Genomic DNA, 8,391 nt, shown 5'->3' on the forward strand with positions numbered 1-8,391 from the left:
ATTTATTAGTCATTAAAATTTTTATTTATTCTGTTATAAAAATAATCATTTGTATACGTAGTAAAATGAGTATCCATGATATTTTATTTGAATATAGGAATTTTTCTTTTCTAATGCACAAGAGAATGACTTGATAGTGTTAAAATCATGGACACTCTACTTTTTTTTCGGGAATCTGTCATTCTGTTGGAATACCTGCTAAAGTTTATATGGTTTGACCATCTTTAAATAAAAATAATCATCCAATTACTCACTAAAACGACCATATACACATGTAATAATTGAAACAAACAGCATGTTTAAATTGTAAGCAATTAAATAACCATCCTAGTAAGATAAAGAATAACCATCTAACATCGTAATGAAATAAAAATAAAAACATAAAGAGCATTTGTATGTAACAAAAATAACATTTTCAATTATACAAGCTAATACCAAAAATAACACTTACAAAAGTAACTACAGTTGGTAAGTTTATTGATTGTTAGCTATTTTGTTAATCAGATCTATGAGATTAATTTAAATATCCATGCTGAAAATTAAGTACAACATGAATAGATTATTAAAATTTTATCTATTTAATAAACAATTTTAGAAATAATCTTAATAATAATAATATCATTAATTAATTTTGTTATTTAATAGAATACACTAATAAATTTTCAACGGAGCTATGGGCCTCATGAATAGAAATATGCTGATTGCTCATTGAAGAGCAAGGTCTCCAATGAAGCCAAATCTTAAGCTTATACATGTCACGTAAATTTGATTAAATAAATACATACATATATATACAAGATTACAAATTTTAAATAGTTTCAAACAACGTCAAATATATATGAGATGATTCATTAACACATGCAAATTCTTCATACATGTATTTATACTATGAATTTACTACCATAAGAATCTTAAATGCATCGAGAATTATTATCTTGAATCTAGTTAACCGATTGATATAAAATAGAAAATTCTACTTGCACTAAAAAGAATCATTTAATTCATATAAAAATAACTATTCGTTATCAATGCATCAACCTACATTGCTTACTTTATTAGATTGCTCACCCTCCAAGTCGCAAAGGATTGAGAAGGTTGTCAATTGTATGCGTGGAATTGTCGTCAGTGACTGAAGATGGAATATGACATAGCGGTTGCACCAAATTGCATTCTATTTACGTGCTTCTGAAGGGTGATGCACGTATAAAAACGACACCCTTATCTGTCCTTTATATACTGTGAATGAAGACGTTGGGAGGGTGAAACCCGCCGGCTATAGGGGAGGGGCTGCACAACCACTACAAGAAAAAAAATTTTTAGCAACAAATTTTTAGCGGTCATAATATTATTGCCATAATTTTTCTTTTTAAAATTAAACCATCTTTTAGTGACAATTATATATTTACCATTAATACCATAAATTATAATGGCAATTTAAACTATAGCCACTAAAAAAAACTAAAATTTTAAAAATTACGACAAATTACTCTTTACCCCCTACTCAAACTACTCTTTAATGCTTCATTCCTTCTGAGAAACCACACACACATCTCCATCATTCCATCTTTTTCATTGCTCGAATTTCTTCCAAGTTTTCATCTCAATGTTAATCGCGATCTGAATCCTTTTCTCGGACAAGCTAGTGCTGATTTTGATTGAAATCTGAATCGCGCTCTAATCATCAGGTACGAGTTCCTTAATCTCCCTCTCAATTCTGATTCTTGTGCTCCCAATTTGTGTTCTATCGTAACCTGGTGCTTTTTCCCAATTCGTTTTTGTTCAATATACATTACTAAAATTCAATTGTCACTGTTATTCTGAAATATTCATTTGATAGGATGAATTAGGATTATTAGAATATGAAATTGAGCTTTGCTTTTTCTCCTTTATTTAATGGTTATAGATAGAAGTAGGAGGTGATTCTGATTTGAGGAGTGAAGTTAGAAGGAAAGTTAAACCTAGGGCTGCAACATTTGGGAGACAGAGGTTTGATTGGTTGGATTAGGTTTGAGATTTATTATACATTTGTAAAGCTGTTTTGGCATAGATGAATTAAGATTTTTGTTTATATTTGATGAAAACTTGTATTGCCTTTGATTTTCTGTATTTAGTGAGTTAAATGTAATCTTTGCTGATTGAGTGTTAGGGATCTTTCCTTCTTCTAATTAGGTGTGGCTTTAAATTGTGTAGTTTTTATTGCTTGGCTCTGTTTTAATTTCTAGGGTTTGAAGCCTTATTCAAATTGAATATATGTTTGATGAAGTGAAAAAAGCCTCTGCATCTTGCATTCCTTACATCAAAGCATTCTTGTTGATACTGCTATAACTCAGCATAGTATGGGTGATGAAGCTACTATAATGGAAATAATTTCTTAGGTGAATACAGATAATGTAAGTTGGTTGTAAACTTAAATCTAGTGAACTTCCTTATGAAAATATTGTTATCATTACTGAGATTTTTAAACTAACAGGATGGAAGAATAAACTATGAGGAATTCTTTGCAATGATGAGAAGTGGAACCCCACACCCAGGACAACTACACTAAATCTCTTGAATTCAGTCAATTTCATACCATTGATCTATATTTGTTGAAGTATTGTTTGGTACGAATTTAAATTCGAGCTGTCACATGTTAGTGTACTGAAGCCGAAATTTTCATGTTAAAGTATCAGCTATGATGTCCTATGAGGATTTATCATTCTGTATGTTGACTGAGGAAAGAGCAGCAATGAGGTAAGGCAAGTTTGGTTTGTTGAATCTGTAATGAAGTACAAACTTAAATATAGTTGTTCAATTTGAAATCCTTTCCTGCATATTCTTTCTGGTCATTACTTTTTATTCTTGTGTGATTACTTATTGAAATCCTTTCCTGCATATTCAATTTGAAAGTTTAGTGAAGTTACTTATTGAATGAATTCTGAAGAATTTAAACTTTATTTATCACTTTAAATTTTATAGTATTATTTTTCCTGAAGTAACACCAAGACTTCTCTTCAGATATTTTATTTCTGCGTTAAAGTACTGCTACTTAATGCTTTTATTTCTTGTTTGACACATAGGTCTTGAAATTCTTGATGGAAAGAAAGTGTCAATGCCCTTTATGGTCAGGTTACAATTGGAACACTAATTCTGCAGGTTCGTACTATTATGTTTATATTTCAGATGCATATATTTGACTGAAACAGTGTTTCCACCAATTCTTAAAAATAGAGTGCAGACTAATACTATGAGCTGATATTCCTTATTGAGGATTTCTCTCACACAATTTCTAATGCAATATTCAAAATCATTGGTTCCTGTCAGGATTGTGCTATTAGTTTGCTCTTTGCATTGCTTCCAGTATTGAGTGGTCAGGTGTTCTTGAGGGAATAACATACATGACTAAATCGTGAGTAAATTATAGAATTGATTGTTAGTATTTTATAAAAAGTTAATGACTAAATTAATTATAGCTTTTTGGTAGCTGCCTCTATTATCTCTGCTATATTTGGCTATTCTGAGTATCTATTTCTTTTCTTACTATGTTCTAATTAACCTGAGATTGAATTGTTTTATTGAACAAAATGATTAGAAACTTAATTAAAATAAGCTTGATTATCATACATTGCACAAATTAAAGTAGAACTGATTTGATGGTCCTGTACTTGTTTATCTTTTATCAGAATCACTAGATCTTGCTATCTAGAAAAAGCACTTTATGTGAATGGACTAGTGATTTTTTTTTCTTGACTTCTTGCAATAACCAATTAATTAGAAGCCAAAAAGGATATAAAGTGGTGAAAAAGCATTTTATATTTTGGTTGAAGTGTTAATTAAATATATTCTATTAGACCATCACAACCTATCGTATATATAACGTAATGTTAGAAAAAGAGAAAATTATTCCAAAGACAAACAGAATATAAAAAAATCAAGTAGAATATAGATAGCATATATAGGAGATATATGAGCATTTTTCTTGTATGGTAATCTTCTTCTATTATGTTCTACTGTGTATTATGTTCTAGAATTTAGTACTTTGTTAAGTTCGAAGGTTGCAATGGACGATGGTTTAGTTACGTCTCACTTGCAAATTTCACTCTATCAGGTATCAATCTATTATCTATTCATCTAGACCTTTTCGTCTCAGTTTTTAACTTGGATTAATTTAATTTTTTAATTGTTGCTGTTCATCAGTGATGTTAAGATTTTTGAGCTGGTTAATTGTCGTTAGTATTGCAAAGATCAGCTAGTTCCATGGAGGTGGATGAACTTGTTTGCCCTAAGATGATGCTTCAAGTTTTGCAGAGACACGTCAAATGCTAGGGAACAGTTTTGAAATGGTGAGCCTAATATCTCCAACTACTAGTAGAGTTCTTTTGATGTTGTACATCTCTTAACTCTCTCTCTCTCTTTCTCTCTCTCTTACTTATTATTCTTCCCTTATTTTTAGTTTCAAACAAAACATAACCCACCATTTAAATCTTGCTTCTATTACTTATGTGTACTTATCTCATGATTGATTAATTCATCCCAATCTTTCTTTTTTTTTGGGCTTATTTATTGCAACTTCCTCCAAAATGGACCGACTAGTTTAATTCTGGCATTCATCAGGTCACTCCTGCGGGAAGCTCATTTTGCAGGAAGCTCATTTTGAGTTTATAGATTTGTAGTATTTTTTGTTGTTTAGATTTGTAACATCATTTATTACTTTTCAAAAAAAAATTGTATATCAATATTTTGAGTTTAATGAAATATCTCATTTTATAGTAATTAATTTCAGTATATTTATATTATACATAACAATAATAATTCGAAAAAAAAATATGAGTGATTATTTTACTTTGTCTATATATTGAAAAATAATGCCATCTAAATTTATTATTGGTATTTTTATTAAATAATCTCGTTTTATTATGAATGCAATTAATTGAGTTAAAATAGCAATTTATTTCATATTTAATACCGTATAAAAATTAATGTTAATTTAATAAAATTAAATAACTAAAATTATAATTGAATAAAAATATTATTTTAAAATTTAAAATATTAGAAATACATTTTGAAAATAGACTAATCAAAGTACCAAACCTATTTTCATTATTTTCAATGTTTGAAAATAAATTCTCTTTCCACAAATCAATCGTATTTTTTGAAATGTAAAAAGTTAAAAATAAAAATTATTTTTAGAAAATAAAAATAGAAACTATTTTTGCACACCAATCAGCCCTTAAACTATTTCATATTAAATGACTTATATAACGGTGATATCATTTATTGTCATAAATGTTAAATTAAATAAGTTATTATTATTTTTTATTTGGAATTAAATGAGAATAAAGCCATAGATACTATTTTATTTGTATTTTAGGATTTAATGTGTGTCACACTCAAATATACATAGTGACTTCAGAATTTTGGTCTCTAACATATCAAAACCATCTCTGTAGTTCTTTTTCCATCAATGTTGTGATTCAATCCTATCAGAAATACAGAAAGTTTTGGTCGAAGAAAATCAAACAATCAAACTCTCTCGATTGTACTCATGAATTCAGATTTGCTTTCGCATTTAAATATTTCTTTCTTAATGATTTAACAATGTATGAATGATCTTGGAATTAAGGAATCAAAAAAATTTCCAACAACAAATACTAAGTTAGAAAATTAAATTGAGTAAAATAAAATTTTGGAATCAAACTAAAACACTAAATATAATTTTAGTAGACAATTTTAATATTAACTATATGAATAGTGCTAGGAAACCAAAAGGGTATTAGCAAAAAATCAGCCAATCCAAAATTTTTACGAGTTAATATATATGGATGTTTCTTCTGCTAAGTATCAGAATGTTTTTTTTTTCATACTAAATGGATGTTCTTTTATATATTTTTCGAATTTTTTTATATTACAAATGTGAATGTCTTTATTTTTTTAAGAATTTCATAATTTTTTTTAAATTTTATAGATATTTAATTATTTTTATTAAAATATAACTGGATATTTTTTTTATTAAGTATTAGGATATTTTTTATATTAAATAAATATTTTTTTATATTTTTATGATTGTTGAAGACTCATTTTGGCTAAGATAATACCCTATGGTTTGGATCTGTGGCTCAGCAACCTCCCAATGATGGATTTTGCGAAGAACTCGCGGTTATGTGATGGAACTCAACAAGCACCTTGCTAGGGATGAAAGAATTGAAATTTGTCAAATTCCCGTTGGTGATGGCATTACCTTGTGCCGCCGTGTCATATGATCTATCGCTCCATTATATATGTGCCATTGAGTATCACCACCTCCATGGCTTTTCAAGCTGTGTCTCCGTCCTTGAAATCATTGTCGTCTTAAGGATCAAATTCAAATTCAACTCCAACTGTAACAGCGGCTTTAGTAACACATTTGGTTCACGAAAGGGAATTGTCGACGGAGGTAAATCCGACGAGACAGATGTCGGTGATAGAAAAGGAATGAATCGCGGTAAGGAAGCGAAGAGGGTCTTACGGTGAGAGAGAGAAGAGTCTGTGGGTGATTGTTAGAAGTAGGTATGTTAATATGAAAGAGAAGAGAAAGATTTTTATAGGTTTTAATTAGGTTTACTTAATCAATTATAAAATTTTTAAATTTTGAATTTAAAAAATTTAAAATTAATTAATTATTAATATAAATTAATATGGTTTTGTTTAATTTTTGACTGATAACCTCTTGGTTACATATATTTTTCCTATATATATATATATATATATATATATATATATAAAATAGTTTAAGAAGTTACAAAAACAAATTCGTTTATAAATTTTTGCCATTCATGAATAGTAATAGAGTCTAGGGTTTTTTACTTAAATAAATTGTATGGAAGTCAAAATTACTTGATTTCCCTAAAACGGATTCTACAACGTAAATCCCCTCTTGGCATTATTATATAAATCGTCCTAGGCTGCACAGGGTTACATAAAACGTGAATCATCTCAACCTAAGACGATTAATGCATGAACATGTAAGGCAAATCAAACGTAAATCGTGGCAGGATCTCCAGGGTTAGAAGAAGAGCATAAATCGTCCCAGGGTGGTAGGTTTCACGTGTTAATGGGCTAACTCTCACTGAGCTGCCACGATTTATGCATTATTGGGACCCTCTCTTTAGCCTGGCATAATTTATGTGTTAGTTTGTAACACTAGCTGGGTTGGGATGATTTATACCCCAAGTTAGTAACCCTAAGAACTCAAGAATTTAATGATTTAGAGTGTATGTAGTTTAGCATAAGACGTTAGAAATCAAGCTTTTTAGTAGCTTAGTTAACACTCTTACTATAGAGTGATGGTTGCGTAATAGAATACTCTTATTTATAATATTTTAATTTAAATTATATCTATTTAAATTTTAACTTAAAAAATAAAAATATACTTTTTATAATTTCAATTATTGATTTTATTGAGAAGATTAAATTAAATTAAAAAAATACTAACAAATTATAATAAAAGAGTACTAAATTTTAATACATAAATTTAAATTTTTTCTTTAAAAAAATGTCAAAAGTGTTAAAAAATATTAATTTTACATAATATAAATTTATGTTGTTTTAAATAACATAAATTTAAGTTTTTATGAAATTTTTAGTATTTGTTGTTTATATAATTTTTTTTAATTATTTTTATTAATGCATATTTTTTATAGAATTTTTTTGTCATTTTTTATTTGACTTCATATAAATTTTAATTATTTATTTATAATTTTAATTATTAATTCTATTAAAAAAATCAAACTAAATAAAAAAATACTAACAAATTATAATAAAAAATATGCATTAATAAAAATTATTAAAAAAATTATATAAACAACGAATACTAAAAATTTCATAAAAACTTAAATTTATGTTACTTAAAACAACATATATTTATATTATGTAAAATTAATATTTTTTAACACCTTTTGACTTTTTTTTAAAGAAAAAATTTAAATTTATGTATTAAAATTTAGTACTCTTTTATTATAATTTGTTAGTATTTTTTTAATTTAATTTAATCTTCTCAATAAAATCAATAATTGAAATTATAAAAAGTATATTTTTATTTTTTAAGTTAAAATTTAAATAGATATAATTTAAATTAAAATATTATAAATAAGAGTATTCTATTACGCAACCATCACTCTATAGTAAGAGTGTTAACTAAGCTACTAAGAAGCCTGATTTCTAATGTTTTATGCAAAATTACATACACCCTAAATCATTAAATCCTTGAGTTCTTAGGGTTACTAACTTGGGTATAAATCGTTCCAACCCAGTTAGTGTTACAAACTAACACATAAATCATGTCAGGCTGAGAGGGTCCCAATAATGCATAAATCATGGCAGTCCAGTGAGAGTTAGCCCATTAACACGTGAAACCTACCACCCAGGGACGATTTA

General features: G+C 27.6%; 1 long non-coding RNA gene across 6 annotated transcripts; it reads left to right on the top strand.

Annotated features, from left to right (window-relative positions):
- Window positions 1-1,465: 1,465 nt before the first annotated feature.
- Window positions 1,466-4,733, top strand: LOC130973302 (uncharacterized). Of its 6 annotated transcripts, none has more exons than XR_009084104.1 (6): window positions 1,541-1,685; window positions 2,223-2,390; window positions 2,471-2,733; window positions 3,060-3,135; window positions 3,304-4,087; window positions 4,177-4,733. It is a non-coding gene; the product is annotated as an uncharacterized LOC130973302 (long non-coding RNA). The 6 variants fall into 6 exon arrangements; XR_009084102.1 differs by having other exon boundaries at window positions 3,304-4,322; window positions 4,594-4,729; XR_009084103.1 differs by having other exon boundaries at window positions 3,304-4,322; window positions 4,573-4,727.
- The last annotated feature ends 3,658 nt before the right edge of the window (window positions 4,734-8,391 follow it).

The sequence above is a fragment of the Arachis stenosperma genome, chromosome 4, assembly GCF_014773155.1.
Source record: "Arachis stenosperma cultivar V10309 chromosome 4, arast.V10309.gnm1.PFL2, whole genome shotgun sequence".
Taxonomy (NCBI): domain Eukaryota; kingdom Viridiplantae; phylum Streptophyta; class Magnoliopsida; order Fabales; family Fabaceae; genus Arachis; species Arachis stenosperma.